We start from the raw sequence: 19,833 nt of genomic DNA, 5'->3' as shown, positions 1-19,833 counted from the left end.
CAGCCCCTCTAATTATTACTTCTTAACCAGATCTTCTTTTTTTTATTTCTACCCTATCTTTAAACTCCACTTTCATTTTATCCCACTCACTAGCTATAGCTTCTAGAGCACTTTCTATATTCAATAGTAACTGCTGGATCATTTTCACTATACATTCCTTAAATTCCCCTCTTTTTAAGAGGTAGGTTGGAAGTGCCAGTGTCTTTCATACCAAATAATTTCATAAATGTCTTCAGACATCTACCCTTTTGTTATATTCCCTTCTAGGCCCTCCCCATACATCCTCATTGTTGTAAGTCCCCACTTATAAGTAATATTTCCCACTGAAAGTGGATTATTTCTCCCCAAAAGTTTTAAGCTCCAAAATATTAGTTTTAGGTTGCATAATCATCCCTTGCCAGTAACTCCTTACTACAACAAAACTACAAATCTCCCATTATTATCTTTTCCTTCTTCTGTCACTGTCAGAGCTCATCTAACTATTAATATAAGTGCTGCTATTTTCCTTTGTCCCTGATATTCTGCAGAATATCCATCATGAAATCCTTTCTTTATCAGATTTACATGCTTAGTTCTTTCCAAATGTGTCTCCTGCTTCATTGCTGTTTGCACTCTGCATTTCATAATATAATTAAGTATTATTCCTTTTTGTCTATACCTGTGATACTGCCCACATTCCAAGACAATATGGATAGTGTTTCCATTATGGTAAGAAGTCATTATTCCCACCTATTATATACTGTATGACAGCTTTTTTAAATGCCCATTTCTAGCTTTTGTAACATGTACACCCACTAATGTTTGGCAAGTTAATCTTTTATACAGTTTTTTCTTATCATCAACATTGGAATCTATGTCACATTTTACAAGACTTTGTGTTTTAATAAAAACCCTCAAAAAACAGCCCAGAACAACCCATAACCTGCTAACACAAACACACATAACTATGTACATCTTCAAATAATGACATTTAACCCTCCTAATAGGAACGTTGGTGCCAAATAGATGACTGCTAACAGGCTCTAATTAACCTGAAACTGAGGTTATCTGTGCCAAGATACTTGTTATTGCCTATGCCTCTACTTACACTAATTGGTATCTATTCTATTTTTTTTTAATCTTTATTCCCTCTCCCCAGATGTTAAAACTACTTGCATACTTTAAGAAATCATTAACTTTTAGCCATGAATAAACCAGTGCTCTGTCTTTTACTGCCCTATTATTAGCTTACCTCCATGGAAAAGTAAGAGAAAAAAAGAAAATTGTAGTCCTCTATTGTAGCCTGAAACACAAACTGAAACAATTATTGCTAAAGGAGCACGTTTCATTACATTAATTGCTCTCATATTTACTTGTGCCCAGTTAAAATTTGTTAGTAGATTAAGTCAAACACCTTAATCCAGACATTCACCCATGCAAAAGTAAGAGAAAACATATCAGCTGTACATATATTATGATCTGTGTACTTTAATGCCCCACTTCAGCAGCCCAAGATTACAGCCTATTAATTTAAACATGCTTTTGTCTAGCTTCTCTTTCCTTTCCGCACTGTAACATTTCTTAATACCAAAAAAGAAGAAAGAACATGAAGAGGAAGAAGAAAAATGGCGTGTGTTTATAGGTTCATAAGATGTTACTAGGCTGTTGACCTGAGGGTTTCTACAAGCCTAGCTATCATCTATGCCCACGATTTGTCTAGCAAGGACTGCCCATGTCCAGGAGAGAAGCAGGGGAAATCCCTGGCAGAAATCTATGGTTTCCCACCCAGTCATCTAGTTGCACTTAAACAGGGTCATGGAGGTGCTCTGCTTGACATGGATTGGAAGCCTATTCCAGAGGAGTGGCAACCTCAGAGAGATGTATCTGTCTCTCCAGCAGGTCTTATTTATGTCACAGGCTACGTTGAGGTCTCTGGAATGGGTGACTCTAGTCTCATTTGACTTACAGAAGTGCAACATTTTCATAAGATTTGGGTGAGAGTTAGCTCTTTAAGCCAGACATAAGTCACCTCTAAGTAGTCTATACATTATACATTACTTAGTACAGTGACTTCAGTTTGTCCGTATAAGACATGTGGACTAAATGAGAATTCCTACTTTCATCCTTTGGGTAACACAACCTACTTCTCAGTGACCTACTGTTCTTATATAAAAAACATGGCACTTCGGGTATGTGCCTAGAGATATCATTATCAGTTCTAAGGACACCCCAGTGTTTTTTAATGATATACTTATAACTATCTACATCACTAGTATAAGTACCTTTAAACCTCAAACCAGTATTATACTTGCTTTCTCGCCTCCTAATAAACTCACTGTTACCTATAGAAAAATATGGTCTAGCTTCATTCATCCTTTTATCAAAAATTTTAACTGCGTTGTTTTGGATAAGATATCCCTCATAACCTCTCTCCTTCAAACTCATCTTCACATTATCAACTTCACCAATAAAGTCACTATCCCTAGCATTTAATCTTGAGGCTCTATAAAACTGGTTGGAAGCCACACTTCTAAAAACATAAGGAGGATGTTACCCAAAGGATGCAAGTAGGAATTCTCATTTAGTTGGAACTAAACCATGCGGTCATTGCAACTGGTGTGTATATATTGACAGCAGTTGCAAATTTGAACATCCTGACCAAGGTAGATGTTATAATTTCACAATAGCAGCTACATGTGATACCTCACATATTGTTTATTTTGCTCACTGCATTGTATGTAAAAAGTTTTACATAGGTAAGACTGACCGTCCCTTTAGAGAGAGCTTAAGAGAACATATCTACCATATGAATAAAGGTAATGTGGTTAGTGCATTGGCGAAGCATGTTTTGAGTACTGACTCTAGTCATGGTTTTAAATTTTTAGTAATTGCTAGGGTTTATGAGAATATAAGGCAGGGTGATATACATGCTAAGACAGAGGATTTGGAATCCTCATGGATAGTGAGATTTAGGGCTGATGTAGGGCATGGGCTTAATGAATCAGTTCCATTAGTACCCAAATTAAAGAAGAGACCCCTAAGAAAGTAGTTATTAGTATTGAAGTATAGTTTTAGTATGCATTATTTATGTATGTTTTTAAATGAAATTTATATGTCTTTTGTATGTGTTGTGTCTTTAAACGTGTGGTTTTAAATTTGAATGTGTATCATGTGACATTTGATATATAAATAGGGTGTGTGTTTGTTAGTGCTTTTGTAATACAACTGATGATGCCTGTTTGGTGAAAGCGCTTGTGTTTTGTTGCACTGCAGTAAAAGTTTTATACTGGATATATTAACTGTTTCTGTATCTTCCTATTCGTTTGTTGCTGGAATTTTTACCTTGGACACAGTAAGTGAACCTTTCATAGTGGTCGTAGTTTCTGTAGTTTCAAAAAAAAACATGTCAACCAACCTAGCAGGAGAAACAGAGGATAACTGATAGTCCATAATGCAAGGTTTGAACCAAGTATTTCCACAGATAAGGAGAAAAAGATGGGAGTATCTAGTAGGGGGCTATTTTAGGAGAACTAACCTATGGGGGTGTACAGTAGGAGACCTATAAAAAAAGAGTATCTATAGGTCTGATGTTGATAGGAAGAGTTAAAGTTGCTGCTGGGTGGTTCATTGAACAACTGACAGCTGTTTAAGAACTGCTCTGCTAGATAGCAGTAGCTTCTAAGGGAAAATAAGTCTGTTGGCTCTTTTGCATCTATAACCACCAAGATTTACCCCCTCTGTGCAGCAGTGCACAATTGTGTGCTATGTGCAAACAAGAGCAAATCAGCTGATACAAAGAAACCAATGAAAAAGGTGTAACTGAGCCCTGAACCAGTGAAATAGCTCAAACTGAGTGCTGCATCAATGAAATAGCTCAAACTGAGGCCTGAACCATTAACCCTCAATTAGATAGTCCTACTGTACGCTCCTGTCATGAGGGTACACGGGGGGGGGGGTTACCAAAAGAAGATGTCCTGATTTTATAGTGCTCAGTGTACAATCAGAACTGAATTCAGGCAGTCTGAATCAAATTTATACTATGGCCACCAAAAGTGCAACAATAGAATAAAAGCAGATTTTTTTTTCTTAAATTAAATACGCAACAGAATAAAAAGCAGCACAGTTTTTCCTAAATTAAGTAACAGAATAAAACAGCAGAACAGATCCTTTCTTAAATAAGTAAAAGCAGCAGTTGGTGTGAAATACAGTCAAGTGCAACAAATGCAGTAGTAAAATTTAAACTTAGCATTTGTAGATTTTCTTTGTGTTTCACTGTTGCAGTCATCACAACTGGGTTATTATCCTGCCCGGGGTAGCCCTCAGTCAGCACGAATACCAGAGGCTTAGTATTTCTGCGTCGGTTGCTGTCACTTCAGGACTGTCGTCAGTGGTATAAAAACAGGCAGCCGACGACATGACATCAGTCTTTCTTGCCGAGGAGCCCAAAGCAGAAGCAGTTTGCATGAGTGCCGGTCGGCCACTACCTGAGTTTTTCATTTCCGAAATTGAAGTCTTCTAAAACTAAGTACCCCGTTGGGGATCCTTTTATGTTCTAACCGATGTCAGAAAAAGTTAACAATTGTCTCACCTGTGGAAAGCAAATACAACACCAAGATTTCCATTCTTACTGCATCACCTGTTTAGGTCCAGACCACGATGTACCTTGCTGCCAGATTTTGTGTTTGTTCAACACCCAAACTATTTGTCGTTGGGCCCTTATTCTAGCTAAATGCTTTCATTCTCAATCTCCATACTCCAAAATGGCTTTGATAAGCCATCCGACTACTGATCTTCTGAAAAAACATAAGGATAAAGACAGAGACAGGCCACACAGGTCCAAAGCTACCGACGACGCTTCTGTTAAGCTAGTTGCCAGTTCACCGGTACTCAGTGAGGCACTTTCATAGCCCCTGATGCCCGCTTTGATGGATTCGCAGGCTGCTACTGAGACCCGTTCTGAGTCTGGTATGCCACAAAACTCGTCTTTGACTATGGAACCTGTGGATGTCTCTACCTTGGATGGGTCCAGAGCCACTGAGAAGGCACCGGCTTCTAAGGAAGTTCTTCGCACTACCGATATTCGACACAAACCGACATCTTTTGAGTCTTCAGTTCTTTCTAAATCTACTGAATTTCTAAGGCCAAGAGTACGAGCTACACCTAAAAAACCGACAACCCTAACTCAAGCTCCTGCTTCCTTGCCACAATCATAGATGCTTAAAATGGCACAAGACCTTATCATGCTGATTGGGGAAAGCCAACCTTCCCCTGCTAAAAGAAAAAGAGACTTGTCCCCAGCAGCTATATCTGGCCTAGAGTCGGACGACTCTGAGGTTTCTAATTATGAAGACATGCCCTTATCTGCCTATGAGGATTCAAATGCAGAGGAATTCATTCCTTCTGCTACCCCTCCATAGGATTTTTCTTTTGGTGAAATCCTACATACTTTGAGAGAGCATTTCCATTGGGAATGCCAGGATTATCCTCAGTCCAAAAAGAGACTCAGAGAATTTTTAGAATTACCACAGCACAGACCCTTAGCTATTCCTCCTGTTCTGGATGTTGTGTATGATGCCTTTATGGAATCCAGTCTAACTCCTGATACTTTACCCCCTGCTCCCAGGAAACCTGACAGGTACTACAGAGTCCCTAACTCACACAAATTTCTCTTCAAAAATCCTACTGCTGATCCAGAGGTCATCTCCCAAGGACCTAAAGGAATAAAGGCAACTACAGCTAAGAATTCCACCCCCTCAGACAGGGATTCCCAAGCTTTAGACAGATGGGGTAAAAAAGTATACACCTTTGCAACTCTTGCAATCAGAGCATTAAATTGTCAGTTCCACATGCTGAAATACCAGCAACATACTATGGAACTTATTAAGCAAAAGTTAGCTGCCTTCCCTGATTGTGCAGAAAATAAAGAATTACAGGAGCTTATGCATTCTGCAAGCCAAGTCAGCAAGCATACCCTGCAATGTGGGTTTGATGCCCTAGAAGCATCTTGCAGGGCAGCAGTCACAGGTTCTGTACTTAGAAGGCATGCCTGGCTTAAGGAGCAGACCTTGCCAGACCATGTCAAATCAAAATTATTGGACGCACCTCCGAACAAGGACAATCAGTTTGGCAGCAAAGCAGAAAAGGTTTTTAAAAAGATGGAAGAAAAGGCTAAGTCTATGCAGACAGTCAAAGATTTTTTGCAAGTGCAGCCTCCAAGATTCAGTAGGCATTGCCCTTCAAAAGACTTGTCCTTTCCAGCCCCCTCAAGGCCACCTTAAACTAGACCTAGGGGAAAGAGACCTCCTAGACTACAGTCTCAGGGTATGCAGAGATCTAAGCAATGGAATACCTCCACCTCTAAAATAGGGAGTGCTAAGTCACCCCCTCATGGAAAGAATTCAGAATGACTTCTCAATTCTTCCTCTCACCTCTGCCCAATTGCTCGTGCCCCTAGGAGGAAAATGTGCCCACCATTCCAAAAAATGGACCTATATCACCAGCGATCGATGGGTCCTCAACATAGTATCCCAGGGGTACAAATTTTATTTCCACATGCTGCCAACCCCAACAGGGTACCCAGACCTTCCTCCAAACTGGTGGGCATAGGCACAAAACCAAGTTCAGTCTCTGCTCTCCATAAGGGCAATTCAGCCTGTTCCCGTGGAACAGATAGTCCAAGGTTTTTATTCCAGACTTTTCCTGGTACCCAGAAAAGAGGGCACCTGGCACCCAATTTTAGATCTATCCATTCTAAACACCTTTCTGGTGGTACCAAAATTCAAAACACTTAGCCTACAGCAGCTTCTCCCTATGCTGTCCAAAGATGCCTGGCTAGCCACCCTAGACCTAAATGAGGCCTCTCTCCACATCCCAATCCGGGACTCCTACAGGAAATATCTACATTTCAGGGCAGGATCTATGCATTATCAGTAATCTGCACTTCCCTTTGGCTTATCCACTGCTCCCAGAGTTTTCACAAAATGCCTGGCTCCAGCCATTGCCTATTGCAGACAGAGAAATATTCAAATTTACCCCTATTTGGATGATTGCCTGATTCAGGCAGACAGTCAGGAAAAGCTGTTGCAGCACCTGACATTTGTAAAGGACCTTCTAACCTTCCTGGGGTGCACTATCAATGAAAAGAAATCAAAACTAGTCCCCAGTCAAAAAATTGTTTTCCTGTGAGCAGGCTTGAACACAGCATCCAGATGGCATTCCTTACTCCAGAAAAACAAGCCTATCTGACAGGCTACTTCTCTCAAATGGCCACCAGAACCCAGTTATCCACAACAAAATTCCTGCAAGCTCTAGGGTTCACGGCCTCCTGCATTCTACTAATTCCATATGCCAGACTGCATATGAGGAAACTTTAGTGGTACTTAAAAAGTCTTTGGTGCCAACATTCTCAAGACCTGGAAACCGTCATACCTATCATATCTTGTCTAAGGAAAGAGTTCCTTTGGTGGGCAGCAGCATGCAATCACAACAAGGGGCTTCCCATTACACAACCCCATGCTGCTCAGATCCTAACCACAGACACATCAGACTATACCTGGGGTGCTCATCTGAGCGGCAGGTGCATTCAGGGTCACTGGAGCACAAACCAAATTAATTTGCACATCAACAAAAAAGAGATGCCAGCTGTTCAGCATGCTCTGACAGCTTTCAGATCCCTACTCTCTCTGGGGTGTCTACTAATCAAAACTGACAACACCACAGTGATGTGGTATATCAACTAGCAGGGGGGAACCCACTCTTACCCACTCTGCAGGCTGGCCATGACCCTGTGGAACATGGCCTCAGCCAGCTCAATTCCTGCCAGGCAACTAAACCTCTCTGGCAGACAACCTAAGCAGAAATCTTATCCGTTTATCCTGACTGCTTTTCCTTCCCCCTAATACCCTTACATTGTGATGGTACGCCTCCTTACTTTGATATCTAGTCTCGCCTCTTCAGGTAACCACCACACAATACGTATTTCTGTAATAATCAACTTGCTGAGACCACGCATGTTTCCACTTTGTATATATACTAACTTCATGTTGTTTTTGTTACTTTGAGCGTTTACTTTTAAAAACAACCTTAATTCATTAATTAGTTAATTATTAGTTTGAATCTGTTCTTGTTCCTGGTCTTCTATATAATTGTCAAACCTCTCTTATGTAAATTTGTTTCTTGTAATACTGCATTCTTTTTTGTAAACCTTGTACTGAAGATCATGATGTTTAATCTCTATTGACAATGTATTTCATTTTTTTTATATCTCTTTTGAATTAATAGTGTATCTGGAGCTTATCTCCCCGAGCCTCTACTGAAAATGGACATGTATCCAGTTGGACTAGCCCGGTCAACAAATGTAGAATAAAATAAAATAAAAATAAATAAATAAATATCTTAGACCCACATGAGCGGCAATTAAACCACAACACCTTCAGCCCTGTGAGCCAGAAATGGGGTACTCCAAAGGTAGACCTATTTGCCTCTCCCTACAACCACCAGCTCATCAAATTCTGCACCAGGGAACCTCATAGCAAGCCCTGGAAAGTGGATGCCCTATCCTTCCAGTGGGTAAACCTCTCACTCTATGCATTTCCCCCTCTGTCTCTTCTTACAAGAGTATTACTCAAGGTAAGGGAGGAAAGACCAAGGGCAATACTGATTGCCCCAGACTGGTCATGCCAACACTGGTACCCACTACTGCGGAGTCTGTCACCATTGCCTCCATGGCACCTCCCCAGATACCAAATCTCCTGACTCAGCAGGAGGGACAGTTCTTGCATCTGTAATTGCAGACCCTGAACCTTGCAGCCTGGCTTATTCCATGAAGTCTCCTCCAGTGGCCAGCCTAAGCAAGCAAGTACTGGATGTCATACGTGAAGCCAGACAATCCAGTACAAGAAAATCCTATGCTGACAAGTGGAAAAGGTATTGCTCCTTGATCCACACTAAAGGGGCAGATCCAGCACAGCCCTCCTTACCTCTCATCCTGGATTACCTAGCAGACCTACTCCACAGAGGCCTGTCCTTCTCTTCCATTAAGATCCATGCATCTGCCACCTCTGCTCTTTACAGCATGGAACCACCTCTCTTCTCACACACTCTCATCAAGCAGTTCCTGAGAGGGGCTAACAACTTAAAGCCACCAAGAAGAGCCCCTACCCTTGCTTGGGACCTTAACTTTGTGTTGGAAAAGCTCAAGCTACCCCCCTTTGAGCCTGCAGCATCAACAGAGTTAAAATTCCTCTCTTGGAAAACAGCCTTGCTTCTGGCCATCACATCAGCTAGAAGAGTGTCTGAGCTACAAGCACTTATGGCTGTGGAACCCTTCATTATTTTTCATGCTGACATGGTCTCCCTCAGGACTAGCCCAACTTTCATGCCTAAAGTGGTGTCCAGTGTGGCTCTCAAACAATCTATCCATTTGCCCACCTTTTTCTCTAAACCACAAAATAAGGGGGAAAGGATCCTGCACTCTTTAGATGTGCACAGACAGCTCAGAGTCTACCTTGATAGGACTAAGCCCTTTAGGAAATTTTACCAGTTACTAGTCAGCTTTGCACCAGGGGCAGAGGGCAAGGTCATATCAAAACAAACCATCTCCAAATGGATAGCACACTGTATCCATTTATGTTACAAACACCATGGGAAACCACCCCCTCAGAGGGTCAGAACACATTCCACTAGGGCAACTTCTACCTCTACAGCCTTTCTCAGAGGAGTCCCTACCAGGGACATTCTGGAAGCTGCAACTTGGAGTTCTGTTCATAACTTCACCAAGCATTACCACCTGCCTATCTTTTCCAAATCCAGGGTGGGCTTTGCAACCGCAGTCCTGCAGGGCTTACTAGCCAGTCCCAATTCTTCTTGACTGCCTCCACCAATTCTTCAGCTTTGGGAATCAACCCAAGTGTGATGACTGCAACAGTGAAACACAAAGAACATAGTACAGTTGTGTACACTTACTGTAAATGTAGATGTTCAAGAGTGTATTCACTGTTGCAGTCATAGTTTCCTACCCTCCAGCCCCCTTCTCTCTCTCTCTCTCTCTTCCTCTCTCCTTACATGGCTATTGGTATTTACATTTTACTGTTGGTGTTTCTCCACCATTACTTTGCTGCTTATTTGGTAGCTCCTGACATTTGGGACAAGAAAATCTGATGTAATGACATCGGCTGCCTGTTTTTATACTACTGAGGAACTGCCATCAGTCCTGAAGTGACAGCGACCGATGCAGAAATATTAAGCCTCTGATATTCGGGCCGACCCCGGGAACTACTGCCGTATTAGCCTGATGAGCCTGGTCTGCAAGGCTATGGAGCGTATCATCATGGAACTTATAAACAATGACATTGGTAATCTCCAAACTCTGGACCCTACCCAGTTCGGGTTTGTAAAAGGCAGATCATGTCTCTTAAACCTGATAGACTTCTTTGAAGTGGTCACCAAAGCTGTAGATGAGGGTAAGGTGGTACACGCAGCCTATCTAGATCTCACCAAGGCTTTCGACACCATCCCCTACTCTGAAATTATAGACAAACTAACTAAACTAGGTATAAATCCCTATGTCACAAGATGGGTTGCCAACTGGCTCACTGACTGAACACACACTGTGAAAGTAGCAGACTCTAAATCCAACTTCAGACCAGTGACAAGTGGAGTATCACAGGGTTCAGTCCTAGGTCCTCTCCTGTTTGTGATCTACTTCTCTGAAGTACAGGCTAACACAGAAGGTCTTTGGCTAACAAAGTTCGCAAATGACTGCTAACTAGGGGCCATAATCAAAACTCCTAGCGATGTGGACGTCCTACAAAAGGGCCTCACTGAGACAGATGCCTGGTGTCAAAGCCATGGCCTCATGCTCAATGCCAAAAAGTGCATTGTCATCCCCTTTGGTAAAAACTCTGTACCCATGAACTAGCACATAGGCAGTAGTCTACTTAACATTGAAAGTGTGATAAGAGACCTTGGGACACAGGTGGACAGTAGTCTCTCCTTTGATAATCACATCGCCACAGTAGTCAGGAAATCCTTCTACATGGCACACCTCATCACAAAAGGTTTCTCATCCAGGAAAAAAGAGGTCATTGTTCCCTTCTACTCATCACTCATTAGACCCATTATAGAGTACAATGCCCCTTTTGGTATGTACCTCACAAGACATCTACAACTGGAAAGGCCACAGAAATACCTCACAAAGAGGATTACTGGCCTCAAACAGATGCCCTACGCAGACCGTCTCAAAAAACTCCAGCTTTACTCTGCCGCATATCGCCTACTCAGAGGCAATCTCTGCCTAACATACAAAGCTATGTCAAACCTAGAGCTGTTGGACATGCTCCACGTAAAGAAATCCCAATCCCTCCGAGCTACACCCTTTAGGGACCTAAACCTTGTCACCACAATAAACAGAACATGCTGGAGGGATAGATTCCTGTCTCAGAGACTTCCCATACTCTGGAACAAACTACCGATCTATATCAAACAAAGCTCCTCATTAGCACTTTTCAAGAAAAACCTTGATGATTGGATGGGAGGTAGGAAATTCACCCTGAGGATCACTTCTGTGGCTCTGCTTGACAGGGGCACAGGAAAATAATTTTCTTGGGTGGGAAAAGCCAGGGTGCTGTTTGGCTAGGCTTATATAGGCCCTAGGGCCAATAGCCTAGTACCTACCTATGAACCCCTGGCAGGATAACCCAATTGTGATGACTGCAACAGCGAATACACTTGAACATCTACATTTATGGTAAGTGTACACGATTGTACTTTCTCTTGGATTCTCTTAAGATGATTGCCTAACTCTCTAGAGCCTTTCTAAGGCAAGTGTCAACACATGCAAACGTGGTCCTTAAGATATAATACAACAACAAAGCAGCTAATATAAAGTGAAACATCTCAAACTGAGCCCTTCATCAATGAAATAGCTCAAACTGAGCCCTGAACCAGTAACCTTCATTTAGATAGTCCTACTGTACACTCCTGCCACGAGGGTATGGGGGGGGGGGTCTCCAAAAGAAGCTGTCCTGATTTTTAGTGTGCAATCCTCAAACAGTACTGGATTCAGCAAATCTGATTCCAATCTATACTATAGCCAACAAAAGTGCAACAACAGAATAAAAGCAGAACATGTTTTTTATTAAACTAAATAGGCAACAGAGTAAAAAGCAGTGCAGTTTTTCCTAAATTAACAGAATAAAACAGCAAAAAAGATCTTTTCTTAAATAAGTAAAAGCAGCAATTGGTGTAAAATACAGTCAAGTGCAACAAACAAAGAAGTAAAATTGAAACTTAGCATTCATAATTCTCTCAGATGGTTTGGTATGATCACAGGAGCAGAGGCTAATTGCCTAATCTCTGGAGCCTTTCCAAGACAAGCACCAACCCGTGCAAATGTGGTCCTTAAGTATAATACAACAACAAAGCAGCTAATACAAGGAGACCAATGAAAAAGCTCAAACTGAGCCCTGCACCAATGAAATAGCTCAAACTGAGTCCTGAACCAGTAACTTTCAATTAGATAGTCCAACTATATCCTACTGCCACAAGGGTACGGGGGGGGGGGTCTCCAAAAGAAGCTGTCCTGATTTTTAGTGCTCAATCCTCAAAAAGAATTGGATTCAGTCGGTCTGAATCCAATCTATACTATGACCAACAAAAGTGCAACAACAAAATAAAAGTAAAATACTTTTCTAATAACTTTATCACACACAAGAACAGCATGTAAGAACAACTAAAAATACTTAAGTATAAAATATGCATTTTATATTGTGAAAAGTTTCATAGGAATACTGTTAAGAAAATAAATAGTTTTACTTACAGTTACCTTTTTGCTTCCTCTTCAATTCTTCTCAGAGTCCTTCCAAACATTAATGACATGAAGTAAGGCAAATGCTTTTCAGTTCCTCGCAAGTTTAACAGTCAACAAAAGTCCAGTCATTACCCCCATTCCTATACAACCCCATTTCACAAATGCGACTGATATTTATTCACTAATTTCTGTGTTGCTGGTCTTCTTCCTGATCACCTCCCTCTCTCAACTCCAGATTCCGCTTCAGTTCCATGGTACTCCAAATTCTTCTGGTCAACTCCTGTACTTTCCTCTGTCTCTCAAGCACTGTCACTTGGAACAGTGGAAAAGGTGTCACTGGCAAAGTCTTCACATATGCTTTATCATCAGAAGAATGAAAACCAGAGTCTCCTTCTGCCTGCTGGGTCATTTTTTGTTGGATAAACTTTTGCATTTCCTCCTTAGCTTGTTCTGCATCAAAGACTGACTGTAATCTTTCAGGAAATAATATTCTGAAGACAGCTGGATACAGCAGCTTGAATCGTATACCTCTCAACATTCCCTGAGTACTGAAATAAATTTGTTTTGTCTTCTGCCTGGTGTACAGTGAATAATCATTTTCCACAAACACTGTACTGTCTCCAACTTTTAATACTTTTGTACTTTTACCACAGTCTTGTCAGGACCAACTCTTCCTGCTTGTATGTTTGCACCTTTACTCATTCAGGTCTTGGCCGCTTTTTCATAACAGTTCCTGTTGTGGAATACCAGTCCAGTTGCTGTTTTGTGCTTTCAAAAAATTAATGCAATCTGTTCCTTTTAGTTTATCTGGTACAGCAGAAAGTCTAAGATGTTCCTTGTGTGCCCTTTCTGTAATTCTACCATATTTAAAGCATCTCTTCTTGAGCAGAGTGTCATACTCTGCCAGTCTTTTTTTCATTTCACCCACTGATTTTTGCAGTTTTATCAAATCATCTGAATATCTGTTTAAAGCTTCTCCTATTTTTTTCCAGAATTTTGTTATATGAGGTAATATTCTCCTTTAGTGTTGTGTTTATTTTAATCAGCTCTGAGCACATTTAATGTATTTTTTTTCCTCTAGATTACTGGAAGCCATATCCTGTACCAAAGCTGGAGCCTGAACTGCTTTTTGCTGAACAGCTGCAGAATTTTTCCCAGCCAGTGTTTTCTCTTTGCCTTTTCAAGTAGAGTTTCTTTCATGCTGTCTTAGTTTATTTGCTGGCATACAGGCAGGTAACTTAGTAACCGGTAACTGAATTTTACTCAAGCTGACAATATCACTGGTTGTTGTTTCTGAATTTCTGTTTTCACACTGCGGGAGCTGAAGTTAAGCTGTTGCTCAGTGTGCAGCCATTTTAGAAGTAGCAGATCCTTACACTGTTATACCATAGGAAGTTGATATTGATATACTGTGCGTTTATTTAAGGTAGACACATTTTTAGTCACCTACCAATTTAAATGTGTTATTTAGTTTGCTAGATCTGATTTTGACAAATAAATAGTTTTTCTTTTGGAAACAAGAAAGGAGTGACCATAGGAGGCAACCACAGTCCATTCTTTTGCAGATTTGGTTTTGGATAAACAAGGATTGATTTTGCATGCAACTCAAGTGTGTAGAAAGATTACCATTTTATACTTGCTTTATAGATGACATTTTTTTATTATTTTGGTCAAGAACTTAAGTTGCAGTAAATGAATTTTTAGTTGTACTTATCTTATAGATTACTCTTTATATGGTTAAGAATTGACATTGAATTGATTGAGTTTTTATTTTATTTTAATTATACCATTCTTTTTCTATTTCAAGCAAAAAGGTCAGGTGGCAAAGTAGATTTCCTAAATATTATAGTGCGTGTCCATGCTGAAATTTACAAATTGTGCTCAAATGTTTAGGTAAACCGCAATTCAGTAATACATATTTACTTGCAGACAGCTGACATCATCATTTTTTAACATAATATCATTAACGGAAAAGTCATTCGATTGTTTAGGTTGGGTTTTGAATGTAAGACATTTTAGAAATAATGTTTCAGTTTGAAGCAGATATTCCTAGAAAGGCAGTATGGGAGAGAAAAATGATTCTCTCATAATATTAGGAGTAAGCACCTGGAACATGGCTTACAGGCCAATTAATTGTATGTGTCCAACAGACAGGTGGGAGAATATCACAGTTTCTTCACTTTGTTGATAGTGGTCAGACTCGGTGTATTATAGTGGACAGCTAGAAGATCCTCAATGGGGCAGCAGAATTACTAAAGACAATATGTAGTAACCGTAATGTTACCTACAAAGCAATGCTAATCTTAAGACTATTTTTGCAAAGGAATATGAAGAGTCACCTGATATCAAGCTGAGCTAGAAACCCTCAGGAACCCATCCTTGCAGGTTCAGCAGACAGTGCTGCAGCATCTCTACCAACTCCTATGTTATTTTGTTTAATCAAAACAGGTCAGTTGGTACCACATTATTTTGATTGCAACTTTTAAGTGTGTTGCCCTCTATGACCATTGTGAGGCTTTCTACATAGCTAAGATGTGTCAAAAACTGTCACAGAGTGTACATGAACATCAATATACAATTAAAATGAACGAGACTACAAATGGCCTGTACAAACATTTCACATCTTGCAGTCATTTCAGAAGATGCACACACGCAAATATACATATATATGGGAACCGGACACTTGTGCGAATTTAACTTTCACCGAAAGTCAAATTCGTGCTCACACATACCCAAAATTGCTGTTCATCGAAGCAGCAATTTCGGGTATGTGTGAGTGGTGTGCCGGTCGCACTGCGGTGCAAGTAAGGGAATATTCCTTTACTCCACTGTAGTGCGACCTTGGAGTGAGAATATTTAAGTAGGGGGGGTGTGGGATATATATATATATATATATATACACTTAAAGATTTTTTTCACAAGCAGAGAGGGAGATATGGTGATCTTATTTGAATAAGTGACAGCTGCAGGTAAGGTAAGAGTGAACTGCATCACAGCACCAAGTATTAATGATGCAGTGTGGCTCAGAAGTTTGCTTAAAACTAAATCTACAAAGAAATGAATATTTTGTATATGAAGCGCATAAGTGCAGATATTAAGTGAAGAAAACAATTCCCATTGAATTACAAGTTATTTTTGTCACTTATAGTGATGTTGCAAGGTCTATATTTTCCTAAGAATAGTTAATATTTATGTTTCTTTATTTGTTCTGTGACTGTCTGAAATATAACGAGTGTTGTTGCCTATATAGCATTTTAATATTACTGACTTATTCTAAAGAGGTGAAAAAAGGCTGCTATACTTTACAGGAGAAAAGCCCACAGAATTCACAAGCAAAGATACTCCAAATAAGGAATCACCAGACAGGAAAATAATTTAGTGCTTTCATCTCTGTTAAATCAAACCTTATTCAGCATCACAGGTCTTGTTAGAAGATGGTTTAAAAAGGCAAACACATACGTCACCTGTTCTAAAACTAACCAATTATACCCAAACTCCCTTGTTTTTTCTGCTGTCATTTTTAAAGTACACTTAATGTTAATATCATCTCTGAGGCTATAAAACAGGTTAATCCCTAATCTAAAATGTCGATACACTTCTTTGATTTCTAGCAAGATATTTATACCCCTTGTAAATTTGCACAGCCCATTCAATTTACTACAAAAAAAACTCTTAAAATTGGTACAGTTGTTAGAATGCTAACATAGTGCATTTTAGTTCATTCTTTCTGATGGTTAGCGCATGCTCACATATTCGCTGCAGGGCCAGCCTTATGCATAGATGAACTGGATGATCAGCTAAGGCACCATTGTTCTAAGGGTGCTTCTTCCCCATTTATTTGATTATTTTGATATGTTTAGATTGGGTGCTGCTCCAATTAATTCACATTGTTACCTTAGCTTTAAGGTTGCAAGGTTAGGGAAAACATACCTCACAACATTCAAACTTAGGGGTTAAGTTGCTTAAAGGACTTGTAAATGATGGAAGGATGTTTAAGTCAGGCTGGGCCATTCCACACAATGCACAGGAATGATGATGAATGCCAGTTAGACTATTTGTAAAACCTTCGTCACAATAATGTTGATGGTAGCGATAAACCAGTTTTTCTGGCTTTGGGTTTTATGTGGGCAGTAGGAATGAGGAGGGTGGAGCTGTAAGATAAGCGTTATTACTCTTATTGTTACTGCAGTGCTGGCACTCATCGAGCAACATTTTGATTTGTGTTGGGATGAGGGGAATGGTGTGGTGAGAAGTTTGTTTTTTTTCTTTAACAATAAAGTGGGCAGTGATTAACCAGATCTATTGGGCATGTGGATGAGAATGATGCCTTGCGTTAAGTGTCATTACTGTTTTTACAATTATAATGGCAGTGATTAACCAGATCTACTGGTCATGTGGATAAGAATGGTGCCTTGCGTTGTGTTCTTACTGTTTTTTTACAATAATGATGGCGGTGATTAACCAGATCTACTGGCTTGTGGATGAGAATGGTGCCCTGCGTTGTGTTATTACCGTTTCTTACAATAATGATGGCAGTGATTAACCAGATTTACTGGGTATGTGGATAAGAACGGTGCCTTACGTTAAGTGTTATTACTATTTTTTACAATAATGATGACAGTGATTAACCAGATCTACTGGGCATGTGGATGTGAACGGTGCCTTGCGTTGTTATTAACGTTTTTTACAATAAAGCTGGCAGTGATCATCTTAGCACAAGAAATCAAGAGAAAGCCAAAAATAATGGGGGATAAAATAGTGACAAATTTTAAATATAGCTCCTGTAACCTTAGAATGTTTCTAGAATAAAAGTGTTGTGCTGCCATGCACTTTCTGAAGAGGATAAAGTCTGAAGCCCAAATGTCTGACATTACTTAATGAATTCGGTCCTCAATGATTGCCAAAAAATCACAAATTTTATGAAAAACAGACAAAAATATGAGACAAAAATTTGGACATTCTGCAAAAATCTGGACAGCTAAGATGTATAGTGGGCAGCTGGGATGAGGGGAATGGTGTGGTAAGAAGTATAATTACTCTTTTTATAGTAATGCTGGCAGTGGTCTACCAGATATTTTGGGCAATATTTCTTGTCTTTATGATTCATGTGAAACAACTTGGATTGTAATATCTTAATGTGTGGCAACCTGTTTGTGTGGACTGTGAAGGTGAAATAATATTACATAGCCATCAGACAACTCTAACGGCTGGGTGGGGGAATGGGTTGACTGGATGAAAGCAACTGACCTTCTTGTCTTTGTTCGGTTTGAACAGTAACTATCTGGCTTTGAAAGACTAATTTGCTTTTGTGATTAGTAGAATGAATTACTTAACTGTACACCTGATATGCACAAACTGAGTGCATATAATTACTGTGGCTGTCTTTTGTGAAAGAAAATGATTAGCTAACTGGTGTTGTTTGTTCGTCATTTTGGCTTTGCAGGACTAACGATTATCTGAAGCAATATGCAATATTTTAATAAGTGGCAACTGTTTGGTACAAAGATAAAATACATTACAGGGTCATTGTATTTTATTACAATCAGACTTCTGAACTGTACATAGAAGTGGATATAACAGCCTGGTGGGGGTTGTCCAGATGAAAATTACTGACCTGGTTGTCACTTGTTCACTTTAGCAGTCAACTGTCAGTAAAAGAGAAAAATGCATGTGAGGATACCCAGGCCTTCAGAACTTCTGGGGGGGGGGGGTGGCCTCCACACACCAAAGTTCTATAAGGAGATTTTGACATGGGCTAGTAATCACCCTGAACCATACCTAGCTTAAAACTAGCCATGCTCATAAGTGCATATAGAAGGTTGCTGTATTTGAATGGGGTGGGGTGGGCTCCATGGAGATATTTTGCCTAGGGCACAAGTATACCTAATGCCAGCTGTGATTCTCTGTGATACCTTTAACTGTTGCAAGGCATAAGAGTGTAAAAAGGCAGGTATAAACAGTCCACATCAACGAGTCTTCGTAATGATAAAATATACGAAACAAGGCAGTCTTCACTTCACCAAGTCGATAAAAAAATTTCACTTCACCAAATAGATAAAAGTTCCAATTTATTGGACAAATAATAAAATTTGGCAAGTGCTTTCACCCTCATGGGCTTCTTCAAGCCAAAACGCTATACATACTTTAAAAACTTTATATATACTTTTAAAGCAATGACATCATATCCTGTAAAATAATTACATAATACACAATAAATTAATGTAAAATAATTAACCATTGCAACTCTACATAAAAAAGACTAACTCATTTAAAACAAAATTCTGTAACCAATTCTTTATATATATTTAATAGTACCACTTGCATAGGTAGCATGGTAACTGAAAGGTGTATAGATGTATGTATATATATATATATAAAAAATTTAACTTTTAAACCTTCAACGTTCTACCTTTCAACATAGGTCTCAGGGGAACTCTTATCATTTAGCCCTGGCTTCCTATCCGCCCTCAACCTAATAATCCCTCTAGTCTCACTTTGTTCTGTATTATTCATGGCATCTCCTCTTCTTATTGTGGGTGTGTTAGCCTGTATAACTAAAAACTTAAACTTATGTTGTACTGATGTTTCTAACACATGCTTCGAAAGTGCATTTTTATTTGATTTAATGCGAATATTACACTGGTGTTCCCGAATTCTATCCTTAAGTCTTCTGTCCGTTTTGCCCACATAAAATGCTGGGCAAAGCATGCAGTAGGCTAAATAAACAATGTGTTCTGTATCACATGTAGCCATAACATTAAAACTGAAACATTGTTGGCTCACATGATGTGTAAAAGATGCAGTACTATCTATCATGTTACAAAAATTACATTTCCTGTACAACTTGGTGAGGTGTGGTATAATTTTATTATTTGTCCAATAAATTGGAACTTTTATCTACTTGGTGAAGTGAAGATTTTTTATCTACTTGGTGAAGTGAAGACTGCCTTGTTTCGTATATTTTATGATTACGAAGACTCGTTGATGTGGACTGTTTATACCTGCCTTTTTACACTCTTGTGCCTTGCATTTGTTATATTACTACT

The sequence above is a fragment of the Protopterus annectens genome, chromosome 11.part0 (assembly GCF_019279795.1).
Source record: "Protopterus annectens isolate FY-2018-M chromosome 11.part0, PAN1.0, whole genome shotgun sequence".
NCBI classification, from domain to species: Eukaryota; Metazoa; Chordata; order Ceratodontiformes; family Protopteridae; genus Protopterus; species Protopterus annectens.
The sequence above is the reverse complement of the archived record's forward strand: the minus strand, read 5'-3'. Positions refer to the sequence as shown.